This window comes from Colobus angolensis, unplaced genomic scaffold (assembly GCF_000951035.1).
Source record: "Colobus angolensis palliatus isolate OR3802 unplaced genomic scaffold, Cang.pa_1.0 Scaffold194, whole genome shotgun sequence".
NCBI classification, from domain to species: domain Eukaryota; kingdom Metazoa; phylum Chordata; class Mammalia; order Primates; family Cercopithecidae; genus Colobus; species Colobus angolensis.
Window position 1 is genome coordinate 3,750,282 of NW_012115088.1, and position 14,577 is coordinate 3,764,858.

Below are 14,577 nucleotides of genomic sequence, written 5' to 3' on the forward strand. Positions count from 1 at the left end.
GGGAGGAAGGGAGGAAGGAAGGAAGGAAGGAAGGAAGGAAGGAAGGAAGGAGAGAAGAAAGGAAGGAAGGAAGGAAGGAGGGAAGGAAGGAAAAGAAAGGAATGGAGGTAAGTGGGGAAGGAGGGAGGGAAGGAGGGAGGAATAAAAATTTGAGTCAGTGAAAGTTTTTACTTCTAAGAAGTGCATAATATTCAACATTCAAATTCTCAGTGGCTTCTCTTTTTTAACTTGTATTTTAAGTTCGGGGTACAAGTGCAGGTTTTTTACATAGGTAAACTTGTGTCATGCGGAATTGTTGTACAGAATATTTCACCACTGAGGTATTCAGCCTAGTACCCATTAGTTATTTTTCCTGATCCTCTCCCTCCTCCCACACTGCACACTCTGAAAGGCTCTGGTGTGTGTTGTCTCCCCTCTGTGTGTCCATGTGTTCTCATCATTTAGCTCCCACTTATACGTGAGAACATGTGGTATTTGGTTTTCTGTCCCTGTGTTAGTTTTCTAAAGATGATGGCCTTCAGCTCCATCTGTGTCTCTGCAAGGAACATGATCTCATTCCTTTTTATGGCTGTGTAGTATTCCACGGTGTATATGTACCACATTTTCTTCATCCAGTCTATCATTCATGGACATCTAGGTTGATTCTGTGTCTTTGTTATTGTGAACATATACATGCATGTACTTATACTTGCTAGGAGAGGAATTTCCAAGTTGCTATTATTTGTTATTAGGTCTATGTGACTACATCACACTGTTGGAAGACATCCACAAGAACTGCCTGTTTTCAAGACCAATTTGCTGTATTGTAATTGAATCTAGTCCATCAGTTAATGTTTGGTCCTCTGTGAGATTTGAGAAGCAGCATCTTTTTATAGAAAGAGCTTTGACTTTAAAACCTGGCTGAAGTCTCTGATCAACCATTTACAGCTAAAGCTCAGTTATTTCGTTTGGACAGCAGAGACTATAATTCTAACTTGAAGACCTATTGAACATATTTGAAAGGCTACATATATATAGATAGATAGAGATATACACAGTTTCAGCATGATACATGTTCAATAAAGAAAAGGTGTTACTTATTTTTGTCATTATTTTTCAGTGGCAAAAATGGAGACCAGTGCATTGCTATTCTACATGTAATGGTCCTGAGCTTATTTCTTCTGGGGCCATTGGAGCAGGTGGACCATTTAAGCCCTTGAAGCTTATGATGTATTCATGGAGCACCTAAACTGTCATTTCAAAGAATCCATCACCATTTTATTGACGACAATAATACAAAATGTGATAGATTGCCTGGTTAAATCTCAAACCACCTCATCGGTTACTTTGGGATTTTCCTTTTTTCCAGGAGAAAAGATTATGGAGGTATAATTGACAAATAAAAGCTGTGTATATTTTAGGTGTACATAAGACATTTTGCTATATTTATATGTGGTAAAATGTTTACCAAAATCAAGTTACTTAAGATCTACTCTTTTAGCATTTCTCAACTACACATTATTAACTATCGTCAACATAATATACATTGGGTCTCCAGAATTTATTTTTTCCATGACTGAAAGTGTGTATCATTTGGCCAGCATCTCTTCACTTTGGAATTTTATAAATCAGATTTTTCAATTATATTTTCCAGAAGGGCACTGATAAAGTAGGATGTCTAACACACCCTCATGGATATATTGAGATAATGCTTGCATCCACAAGAACACCTATGTAAACTCCAAATCCAATGTGATTGAGACAATGGGTGATATTATAAGGATAGTCTTAAAAAAAAAAACTTTCCATGAACCTTAGTACCGTGTTAATCATCTTTGTCATATCACTGCTGATCATGACACATTAGATTCTGGCTGCATCCCCACGGGGACCTCTGCTGCTGTAAACCATACAAGAACCTAGGAATACAACAATTATAACCTAAGAAGTGAAAAGATGAACAATAATATGTGAAAAACATCAAGATGGGAGAGACAAACTAAAATGTTTAGGCATCAGTGATCTGATGTGGCATCACATGAAGATGTGCTTCTAAATGCATATGAATAGCCCATGAACTGGACTCATGAAAGTTATCTATGAGAAGAAAAAAAAATCATCATTTACTAGTAAATGTAGCACAATTGTCATTCCAATGAATATCCGTCACACACACACACACACACACACGCACATATTTAGAAGCTGTTTAACTCAAACAACTGGACTTGGCTGTTTTTACCTATTTCATTCAGACACTATACAGTTCATCAGTGCAAGAAATGATTACCACCTTCATTATGCAACCTCTGTATTCATTGGCAAAAGAAAAAAATTAATAGCATTCATGTGATTGTCAAAGATGTATACTTTGTTGTTAGAGAAAGATAAAAGTTTAAAACAATTTTTATCTCTATGGTTATCTTCTACATTAATCGTCATGTAAAGCCAAAAATCTGAGATTTGAATACTTCACAAGACTAGCCATAAGCTTTTGTTTGCTGGTTTGTATCTTTTCTTGCTTTCAGTTTTAACACAGTCAAAACCCTAAGGGATCAGTTCTCGTCTCTTAAGAATGACTGTTTAGCATATAATTTATTACCACCTTCTGTATGCATAAACTCCCTATTTTATTTAAAGATACCAGGTGCAATATTACCATGGATCTGAACTGGAAATCAGACTCCCATAATGCTTGTTTTCCTTAATGCTTGTGTAAAATTCCCATTATGCTAATAGTACTTCAGAGTGCATGTTAAGAAATAATATAGCCCTAAGTGTCTATTTATGAAAGCTTCTCTTTGAAAAGGAAAGGCTTTTAAAATGATATTCATTTTTAGTACTGAAAAGTATTAGATATTCTCATGATTGGTTAATTGTACCATGATTTTCACAAAATAGTTAAATCACTTTTACTTCTGGAAATCTGGATTAGATAAAACTCTCATTATTCTGGTGGTGCTACACTATTGGCTACATATTGTTTATATGCTCATTCCTTAGGCATCTTGAAGAATTTTTGTTATATTTCAACATTTGAGACATTTGGGATCCACAGCAGTTTTTGAAGTGTTTTAACTACATGTCTTGCCCTTTTTCTTGTCTCAATTTAAGTTTCTTTTTAAATTGAGAAATGTATTTATTTGATGAAATGAGCCAAAAGCATATTTTAATAATTTTCAATTACTCCATAAGGGTAACATCTGGCTGTTTACATCAAAAGGCAAAATATGGTATTCATAAGAGTTTATAAATAATATATATATATTTTAGATGAATTCTCTATGAAATTTTTACTCTGCCACCTACAGTGAATATATAAACTTAAAAGATTAATTGAATATTCTCTAACCATGAAAAAGCAAATTCCCATTACTTAATACTGCATTATAGACTTCCAAATTAATTAACACTTTGCATTTCTGTTCTGTGAAATTCTGTCTGTAATACACTGAGTATACTTTTGTACTGAAAGGAGTTTCTTCATGACCAAAAATACTCTTCAGGGCAAAGTAAGAATTTTGTACACTAAACCAGTCACCAAATGATTATATAGTATACGGTCTAAAACAATCACTTTGCTTTCTTTCTTTCTTTCTTTCTTTTTTTTTTTTTTTTTGTGAGACGGAGTCTTGCTCTGTTGCCCAGGCTGGAGTGCAGTGGCGCGGTCTGGGCTCACTGCAAGCTCTGCCTCCCGGGTTCACGACATTCTCCTGCCTCAGCCTCCCGAGTAGCTAGGACTACAGGCGCCCGCCACCACGCTAAGCTAATTTTTTGTGTTTTGTTTGTTTGTTTGTTTGTTTTTAGAAGAGACGGGGTTTCACCGTGTTAGCCAGGATGGTCTCGATCTTCTGACCCGCCCACCTCGGCCTCCCAAAGTGCTGGGATTACAGGCATGAGCCGTGCCCAGCTAACAATCACTTTGTTTTCTAAGTATTGCTACCTTATTTCTGGGAATGCTTTACCCCTCTGGGAGACACAGTCTAACCAGTTTGATTAAAGTCATTTGGAACAATGTCCTTCTTTATCCTCTTTCCTTTTACTGTATTCGTGTGAAAATCTATTATGGACACTCAACTGTGCAGGTATAGTAATTAAAACCAGGTGGAAAATTGGCATATATTTGTATCTTTTCAGTAATTGCAATAGACTCAAATATTTCTAATTGAAACGACTGGATTCCTCCTCCAATTATTGTCTTCACATAATTACATGAAATTCTTACCACGACACTCTGCCCAGGCCTGTTCTTCATCATTATCTTGTTCCCTCCTACTAATGGGACCCTTTTACCAAATTTTGGCTGACCTCATTCAGGTGGAAAGGAGAATAATTTATTAAACCAATTTTTTTTTTTTTTTTTTTTTTTTTTTTGTTGAGACGGAGTCTCACTCTGTCGCCCGGGCTGGAGTGCAGTGGCCAGATCTCAGCTCACTGCAAGCTCCGCCTCCCGGGTTTACGCCATTCTCCTGCCTCAGCCTCCCAAGTAGCTGGGACTACAGGCGCCCGCCACCTCGCCCGGCTAGTTTTTTGTATTTTTAGTAGAGACGGGGTTTCACCGTGTTAGCCAGGATGGTCTCGATCTCCCGACCTCGTGATCCGCCCGTCTCGGCCTCCCAAAGTGCTGGGATTACAGGCTTGAGCCACCGCGCCCGGCCTATTAAACCAATTTTTATATGTAAGAGCACAGGATTTCCTTCCCTTTCACCAACTCTCCCACTTCTCTCTCTCCCCCATATAGAATGTGATCAACAAATATCTGTTGAATGCGCAGACTCCCTGCAAACTATTTTTTTCTTTTTGATCAAAATGAATAATTCGTTAGACTAATAAGACACACACACACACACACGCAAAATTTATTACCATTCATCAGAGTTCTGTTTTAGGGTCTCCTCTGACATTGTGAAACTTGCTTAGTTTCCCCATCTATAAGATGGGGATAATAATAACATCAACCTCACATGTTGTTGTAGGCATTAAATAAGTTACTACCTTATTATAAGTACCTTGCACACATTACGCACTTTATACATGCTAACAATTATTATGATTATTATGGTCAATGGTTCTTTTGGGGATAATATGATCAATGAGTAGATCTCATGTTACCAGAGATACAAACCCTGAAAAGGAGTAGATTCTATTCTAAACTTGAACTATGTGTCCTTCTGGAAAGCATGCATTCTTCATTAGGTCCTTGAGGGATACAAGCACAGGTATCCAAGAGTAATTACACTCTACCAAGCAGAAGATGGGAAAATGGAAAACCACAGAGACCAAGAGTAACAAGGGCAGAGGCACAATTCAGCAACATGTTGCTGCTTGGGCTCTGACCGCCCAGCACCTATTTCTCAATCTGATTTTTGTTTTGTTTGTTTTGTGGGTTTTAAAATTGTGATAGGAACCATATAACAAAATTTACCATCTTGACCATTTTTAAGTGCACACTTTGATAGTGTTAACTATATTCCCATTGTTGTGCAACAAATCTCCAGAAATTTTTCATCTTGCACATCGAAACTCTCTACCCATTAAACAAAAACTTTCCATTTCACGCCTCTCCCCATCCCCTGGTAACCACCATGCTACTTTCTGTTTCTATGAATTTGACTACTTTAGACACCTCGTATAAGTGAAATCATACAATACTTGTCTTTTCATGACTGGCTTAATTCACTATAATGTCCTTAAGGTTCATCCATACTGTAGCATGTGACAAGATTCCCTTCCTTTTTAAGAATTAATAATATTTCTTTGTATATATAGATACCACATTTTCTTTATCCATTCACCTGCCAATAAACATTTAGTTTGTTTCCACCTTTGGCTATTGTGAATAACACTGCAATAAACATGGGAGTGCAAAAATATATTTGAGATCCTGCTTTTAATCCTTTCGGAGATATACCCAGAAGTGGGACTGTTGAGTCATATGGTAGTTCTATTTTTACTTTTTTGAGAAACTGTCATGCTGATTTTCATAGCAATTGCACTATTTTACAATCCCATCAACACTGTACAAGGGCTCCAATTTCTCCACATCCTCCCCAACACTTGTTATTTTTTGTTTTTTTGATAGTAGCCATTTTGATGGGTAGGGAGTGATATCTCACTGTAGTTTTGATTTGCATTATTCTGATGACTAGTGATGTTGAGCTTACTTTCTTAAGTTTGTTGGCTATTTAAATATCTTTGGAGAAATGTTTATTTAAGTCCTTTGCCAATTTTTAATGGGATTATTTGTGAATTTTTTGTTGTCATTTTTTAGTTACAGGAAGTTTTTAAAAATAAGTTCTCAATATTAACCACTAATGAGAAATATGATTTGCAAATATTTCTCCCATTCTGTAGGTTGACATTTTACTGTATTGACAGTGCTCTTTGGTGCACAGAAGTTTTTAAGTTTGATATGGTCCAAGTTGTCTATTTTTGTTTTGGTTGCCTATACTTTTGATGTAATGTCTAAGAAATCACTGCCAAATTCATATTTATGAGATTTTCCCATCGTTATTTCTTCTAGGAGTTTTTTAGTTTGGGTCTTATATTTAGGTCCTTAATTTATTTTGAGTTAATTTTTATATGTGTTGTAAAAATCTAACTTTTACATGAAGATATCCAGTTTTCCCAACATTGTTTGCTGAAGAGACTGCCCTTTCCCCATTGAGTGAATTTGGAACCCTTGTCTGGCTTTTTATTCTATTCCAATGGACTACAAATCTATCTTTATGCCAGTACTACAATGTTTTGATTACTATAGTTTTGTAATAGGTTTTGAAAACAAGAAGTATAACACTTCCAATTTTTTTTTCTTTTTCAATATTGTTTAGACTATTCTGGGTCTCTCAAAATTTCATATTTTTTTAAGGGTTTTTCTATTTCTGAAAAAGAAATATTGCTGGGATTTTGATACAGACTATGATTGAATCTGTAGGTCACTTTGGACAATATGGACCTCTTAACAATATTAAGTCTTCTAATCCATGAACATAGACTGTCTTGCCATATATTTGTGTCTGCTTTTATTTCTTTCAGGAATATTTTGTAGTTGTCAGCGTACAAGTTTTTCACCTCCTTGGTTATGTTTATTCCTAAGTATTTTATTTTTTGGTGCTATCATAAATGGAATTGTTTTCTTAATTTTCTTTATGGATTGTATATTGTTATCATATGAAATGCAACTGATTTTTGTGTGTTGATTTTGTATCTTGCAACTTTGCTAAATTTGATAGTTCTGACAGTTTTTTATGCATGTGTGAAATCTAAGGTTTTCTAAGATTATGTAATCTGTGAACAGAGATAATTTTAATTCTTATTTTCCAATTTGAACGTCTTGTATTTACTTTCCTTCCTAACTATTCTGGCTTGGGCTTTTAGTTCTATATCTAATGTAAGTGCAGCATTATTTTCATGTCTTTAATCTTAAAGGAAAATCTTTCAGTCTTTTACCATTGAGTATATTAACTGTGAGTTTTCATATATAGACTTTATTATGTTGAGATAGTTTCCTTCTATTCCTAGTTTGTGTTTTTAACATTATAAAGGTGCTGAATCTTGTCAAATACTTTTTTTGTATCAATTGAGATGATTAAGTAGTTTTTGTTATTCATTCTGTGAATGTGATGTATTACATTGATCAATTTTTGTGTGTTGAGTCTTCCTTGCATTTCAGGAATAAATCCCTCTTGGTCATGGTTTATAATCCTATTCATGTGCTATAGAATTTGGTTTACTGGTTTTTTGGTGAGAATTTTTGCATCAATATTTATAAGAGATTTGATCAGTAATTTTATTTTTTATAATGTCTGTCATTGGTATCAGGGTAAAGATTGTCTCATGAAACTATCTGGGAAGTGTTCCCTTCAATTTTAAAAAATATTTTAAAGATTAGTACTGACTCTTCATTAAATGTTGGGGAAAATTAATTGATGAAGCCATCTGGCTGTGGCTTTTCTTTCTTGGGAGGTTTGTTTCAGTGTCATCAGTAATGATGTCTGTCTTTCATTTCTGATTTCATATGTTTGACTCCTCTCTCTTTTATTCTTAGCTAATGTAACTAAGGGTGTCAATTTTGTTGATCATCTCAAAAATTAACATTCCATTTCATTGTTTATTTTTGTTTTACAGTTCTCTATTTCATTTATCTTGATTGCAATCTTTGTTATTTCTTTATGCTAACTTCAGATTTAGTTTGCTGTTTTCCTAATTCCTTGAAGTGTGAAGATGAGTTCTTGATTTTAAATATTTCTCTTTTTTAATAGCAACATTTACAACTATAAATTTCCCTCTTCACACTGCTTTTACTGAGTTATCTAAGTTTTGCTATATTGTGTTCTTATTTTCCTTTGTCTCAAGGCATTTTGTAATTTCTCTTTGATTTCTTCTTTCACCCATTGATTATTTAAGATGACGTTGCTTAACTTTCATGTATTTGTAGATTTTCCAGTTTTTCTTCTGTCATTGATTTCTAGTTTCTTCTATCATAATCAAAAAAAATACTTTGCATAATTTCTATATTTTTAAATTTGCCAAAATGTCCTTGTGGCCCAATGTGTAGTCTGTGCTGAAGGATGTTCCATGTACCTTGAGGAGAATGTATATTCTGCTATTGTTGGTGGAGTGTGCTCTTTGTGTCTGGTAAGTTCAAATGCTCTGTAGTTTTATTTAAGTCCTCTACTTACTCTTTGGTCTTCTATTTGGTTGTTCTATTCTTTATTTTAAGTGGACATTGACCTTTGACATCTTCTACTGTTATTGTGTCACTGTGTCTTCCTTCAATTCTATTGATGTATGCTTCATATATTTGAAAGCTCTAATTTTTGTTGTACATATATTTATAATTGCTGTATCTTCTTGGTGAATTAATGTTTTTGTCATTATATAAGGTCCTTATTTGTCTCCTGTAACAATTTTGACTTAAAGTCAATTTTGTTCATTGGTTAACCATTCATATGGATTATCTTTCTTCATCTCTTGACTTTCAGTTTATATATATCATTAGGTCTAAAGTAAGCCTCTTGTAGACAACACATAAATTCTGGCTTTTTTGTTTACTTTGTTGTTGTTTTAAAAAGAGAAATCTTTAGCTAATCTATGCCTTTCCATTTGGGAGTTTAACCAATTTACATTTAATGTAATTACTAACAGGGAAAGTAATTATCATTCTGTTAATTGTTTTCTATATGTATTTTGACCTTTTTCCCTTTCCTTTCTTATTGCCTTCTTTTTGTGTTTTGTTCATTCCTTGTAGTGTCATGCACTGATTTCTTTCTCATTTCTTTTTGTGTATTATTGTTCCCCCACACACATTGTGTGTTATTAATATCACATATTGTATCTTTATATATTATACATTTATTAACAGATATTCATAGCTTTTATGCTTTTGTCTTTCAAATTCTATACAAGAATTAAAAGTGGATTTATGCACCAAAAATACAATAATACAAATTACTGTATCTGTCCATGTATTTACCTTTAGCATAAGACTTTCTGTTTTTATATGGCTTTCTTTCTGTTGCTTTCTAGTATCCCTTTGTTTCAACACATGGAGTCCCTTTAGCATTTCTTATAAAGCAGGTCTAGTGGGAATTACCTCCCTCAACTTTTATTTGTCTGGAAAAGTCTTAATTTTGTCTTCATTTTTAAAGAAAAATTTTGCTGTTCATTGTATTATTGTTTGACAGTTCCCCCCGCCCCCCTACCATTATGGTGAATGTATCATCTCACTGCCATCTGGCCTGTCAGTTTTCTGCTAAGAAATCCACTGACAATTTTATAGAGGTTCCCTCGTATGTGATGAGTCACATTCTCTTGCTGCTTTCAAGAGTCTCATTTTGCCTCTGACTTCCAACAATTTAAATATAACACATCTTGGTGTGATTCTCTTTGGTTTTACCACAGTTGGATTACATTGAAGTTCTTGAATTTGTATGCCCATTTCTTTACTCAAATTTGGGAACTTTTTTGCCACTATTTTTTTCTATAGGTTCAGTGCCTCTTTTTTAGTCTTTTTCTTGGACTTCCAAAATGCAAATATTTTTTATTTGATGATATTGCATAAATCCCTTAGGATCTCTTCACTTTTATGCATTCTTTTTTCTTTTTGCTCCTCTGACTTAATGATTTCATATGACCTGCCTTCATACTCATTGATTCTTTCTTCTGCTTAAGTCTGACGTTAGATTTTCTAGTAAATTTTTCAGTTTTGTTATAGTGTTATTCAGTAACAGAATTTCTGTTTGGTTCTTTTTTATAGTTTCTATCTCATTGTTGATAGTCTCATTTTATTTATGCATCCTTTTAAATTTTGTTTACTTGTCTGTGTTCTCTTTTAGCTTATTAAGCATCTTTAAAATAGTTACTTTAAGTGTGTTCAGGTAGTTCAAAGATCTGTTTCTTTAGGGTCCATTTCTGGAGCTGATTTTGTTTCTTTGGTTGTGCCACATTTTGTAGTTTATTTCGTTTGCTGTGTGGATTTTTACTGTTGTTCAGTTGGGCTCTTGATAAAACAATCACCTCTCCTCTTTACAGATTGCCTTCATGCAAGAGAATACTACCAGTTTGCTCAGTTAGATGTTCTGGAACCACTCAAACCTTGTCTGAGATGTTTTCTTGGTTTGTGCATGTGCTTTTAACTGCCCTAATTTTCTAAGCAGAAGTCATAAATAATGTAATTACAGGTAAGGAACTGCAAGTGATCAATATTGCTGGAACAAAAGAAAGAGAGAGAAGGCTGAAGAGATTGGCACAAGATAGATCATGGAAGAACAGGTTAAGGATTTAGAATTTTACATATATTTCCTCTGAGTAAGATCCTTTCTCTTTTTTGTGTCTAGATTGCATTTCTAAGCTTCACTCCTCTGACAAACTCCTCTTCATTCCCCAACAGCTAACTTGAGTCTCCACTTTAGTGAAGTGTTTCATGAGTTCTTTTGTTCAGCACCCACATCTTTCTAGGAGGCAGAATTAATCTCTTCCTCTTCTGGGCTCTTCAGTATTACACTATGCATTGAAATTATCTGTTTAAGCTTCTAAAATATATACCTCATTAAAATCCGTAATTGTAAGGCTACCGATTTGAAAGAAACTTGAAATCCTGTGCATTCAAAATGTATTTTCTATGTTAAAGGCAGTACTCTCAGAGCAAACTAAAGCAAGATAAAAATTTAAAGAATGTAGCAGCCTTTGGCTTCCTCTATAAAAGTATCAATAACTAGTAATAGCATCATTTACTTTGAGTATTCTCTGATAGACTATCACAATTCTAGAGTTTGTATGAAATTTTTCATATAAATATAGTTTCATTGCTTAATATAGTTTCCTTTAATTTGCTAATTTTTCATCTATTAAATTAATATTTGCTGAGTGCCTACAATTTATAAAGTTTTATATTGCATTGCAGAGAAAAGTAGGATATTTTTAATAAGAGCCTAACAATTGAATTGGAGATTTAAGACATATCTGAATAACTGCGTATACAGTTAGTTCATGTAGCACTAACTGAAAGGAAGGAGCATACAACTACTTCTGGGATGATGCTCTAAAGCTTCTCAGATGGGGTGGCATCAGAGCTGGCCCTGGAAGGAGGAGTAGGACTGATGAGTTTCTTACACTCAGATTCATGAATAAGCCAAAAGATAGCAAAAGGTGACTTGTTTAGAGACCACATACATTGTGGGTCAGTAGTGGCTCCTGAAGGCCAATTTAATTTTAGGCCTTCATTCTGATAGAAAATGGGGAACTTCATAGCTTTTGATAAGAGTAATGACATTAACAAATTTTGGTCTTTTCAGAGATTCATTTTGGCAATGTTGTGAGGTTGGATTTAAAAGAGAAGGAGAAAGCAGCACAGAAGTGACCAAAATGAAAAAACATTAATGCAGTAATCGAGGCATACAACAGTGAGGCTCAGATAGTGATGGTGAGATTGAAAAAGAATTCAATGACAAAAAACACTTCTAAAGTTCTCTATGGACATTTACTTTATTACTGATAAATTGTTATTACTATCATTTTCTGTATGTGATACATTTTCTCCCTAAATGCTGTAATCATATGATCATACAGGTCCAGGTTATGTCAGAATCACTTACCTAGTGCCAGAAAATGACCCATTCTTCATTAGAATTCTGTGAGAAGCATGAAGCCAAAGTGTTCCTTTCAAATGGGTTTGTTCTCATGCCTAAAGTTGTCCCAAGATACCAGTTAAAGAGTAGTTTCAGAAAAGAATGAGACATCAAAACACACTTGGTTGTTTTTATTATATTTGTAGGCCACTGCATTTTAAGGGTAGCTTAGATTATTAATATATTATGAAGAGTTTTGCATCTGCAAAAAGAAAAACAGTCTCTGTCATGAGAATAGCTCTTTCTAGGAGCCTATGCTTCCATCTGGAGCTCTTTGCAAGAATTTTAGTGAAACTCCAATAATTTTTTTAATGTATTCCCCACAGTATACAATAGATGATATTTTAATTGAAGTATAATATACCTACATAAAAATGTACATACCACAACCATTCTGCTAGCTGACGTTTTACAAACCGAACACCTGCATAACAGGACTCAAGTCAAGAAATAGAGCTTTCCAGTACTGTGAAGGCCTCCTCATGCTTTCATTCAGTTCCTACCTCCCCCTCCAGGGAAAAATGCCTTCCACATTTCTAATACCATAAATTTGTTTCGCCCATCTTTGCACTATTATGGAATCAAATAATATGTATTTTTTCCCTCTGGTTTTCTTCACTCAATGGTTTGTAAGATTCACCCATTTTGCTACATGCAGTTGTAGGTCACTTACACCCATTGCTGTATAGTATCTCATTGTGTAAGTATGTCACAGTTTTATTTATACATTTACATATCGCAGGAATCAGCAAACTGTGATTCACTTGTCAATTGCCTATTTTTTTAAATAAGGCATTATGGGAATGCAGCCATGTCCACTTATGTACATATTGTCTATAGCTGCTTTCATGCTACAATGGCAGTGTTCAACAATTGCATCAGAGACTTGTGGTCCATAAACCTAAAATATTTACCATCTGCTCTTCATAGGAAAAGTGGTTTACACGGATGTTGAGCACTCATGATGCACTAGTAGATTGGGTGGTGAGGAGCACCCGATACTTTGACCCTGCATCATACAGGGCAAGCAGCCTTCACTGGAAAGGGATGAAGCTCTTCCTTCAGGGGTGAGACAAAGCTTATTTAAGGGGAAGATTAAAAAGGAGCATAAGAAGTGTTTGAGCACGTGAGAGATGATGTTAACCATGGAGAAAATGTTCCAGGGGACATAGGAGGAAGGTTGTGGGGGCAAAATCACGTGGGTATGAAAGAGCTCATAGCTGCATAATCAGAACCATGAACAAATTGTAGACAAATATATGTGTGTGCTCATCAGTTTGCCTTAATGTTACAGTTAGAAGTGGTTCTGAAGCTGCTCTACTGCCATTTGCATAGCACTCTACAGTCTATAGAGTGAAACTATTTTATTTGAACCTCTAAACAAGAGTAAGCATAAAACCCAGGTAGAATTATTTTTGAAATACCATGAAAGCCACTTTCACTATGCACCTTGTGAAAATGAGCTAGTTTCCATGTAATGTTTATAACATCCACCTAAACAGAAGTCATTATCAGCTAAATCTTTTAATTCTCATGTACCTGTTTTATTCTGCAGCATGTAAGCCATTTGTGCATTCTGTTTTCTCAGGTACATCTTAGAGAAAATACATTAATTGATGTGTCTATTTAAACATAGTTTTATCACTAGTAATTCTAATTGCTGAGTTTAATTTGGCACCCTGAAGGAGTGCTAAGTCTCTAAAAACTCATTCTGTCTCTATGTCGCTTTGAACCATAAATTTAAAATAATTGAGGAAATAGAAATGACAACTGTTCAAAGTCCTTTATATTTAGGATTAGGATTTCCCTGAGAAAATGCAAAGAATCTAAAAATTATCTTCCCTATATAGTAGAATAATGTTTGACAGTGACTCAAAAAGGAAGTAGACTGACTTCTTGATTTCATCAACAATAAGAAAGACTACAACAAGTTCATGTGTGTGTTTGTGTTTGCTTTTTACTTATTATCAGGTTAATCCTTCTCCTTTCCTCAATATATCCTAAGAATAATAATAGCATTTGGAAAGTTTTTTTCCTTCCTCAAAACGGAGAATGAAAATTTAAATCTCACAATGACATTATGAAGTTTAACACGATTCTCTTCACTAAAAACCAATCAGTAAATATATTTTAGCATACATTCTTTTGTATGGTCCCAGGCTTTCTGTACTATGAAACAAACTGGGTGCAGAAACTTTTTTAAATTTTTCTTTTGGTATTCTAACACCAGCTATAAAATTAGGAAAAGCAACACAAGCATCTACTATTTGAGGCACAGTCACTTTTGCCACATATTAGCTTTATTGGGTTTTCCCCCTCCCCTCACTGAAAAAAATAACAAACTCTGCCTGCTATAGTAGGAGTGCTCACCGTGCTGGAGTGCTGGCCATGGCAAGAGCTGGAGAATGGGGCTTTTTGTTAGTTATCCTTTTTTTGTTTTGTTTTCTCACAGGCTGGTCTTGACTATTAT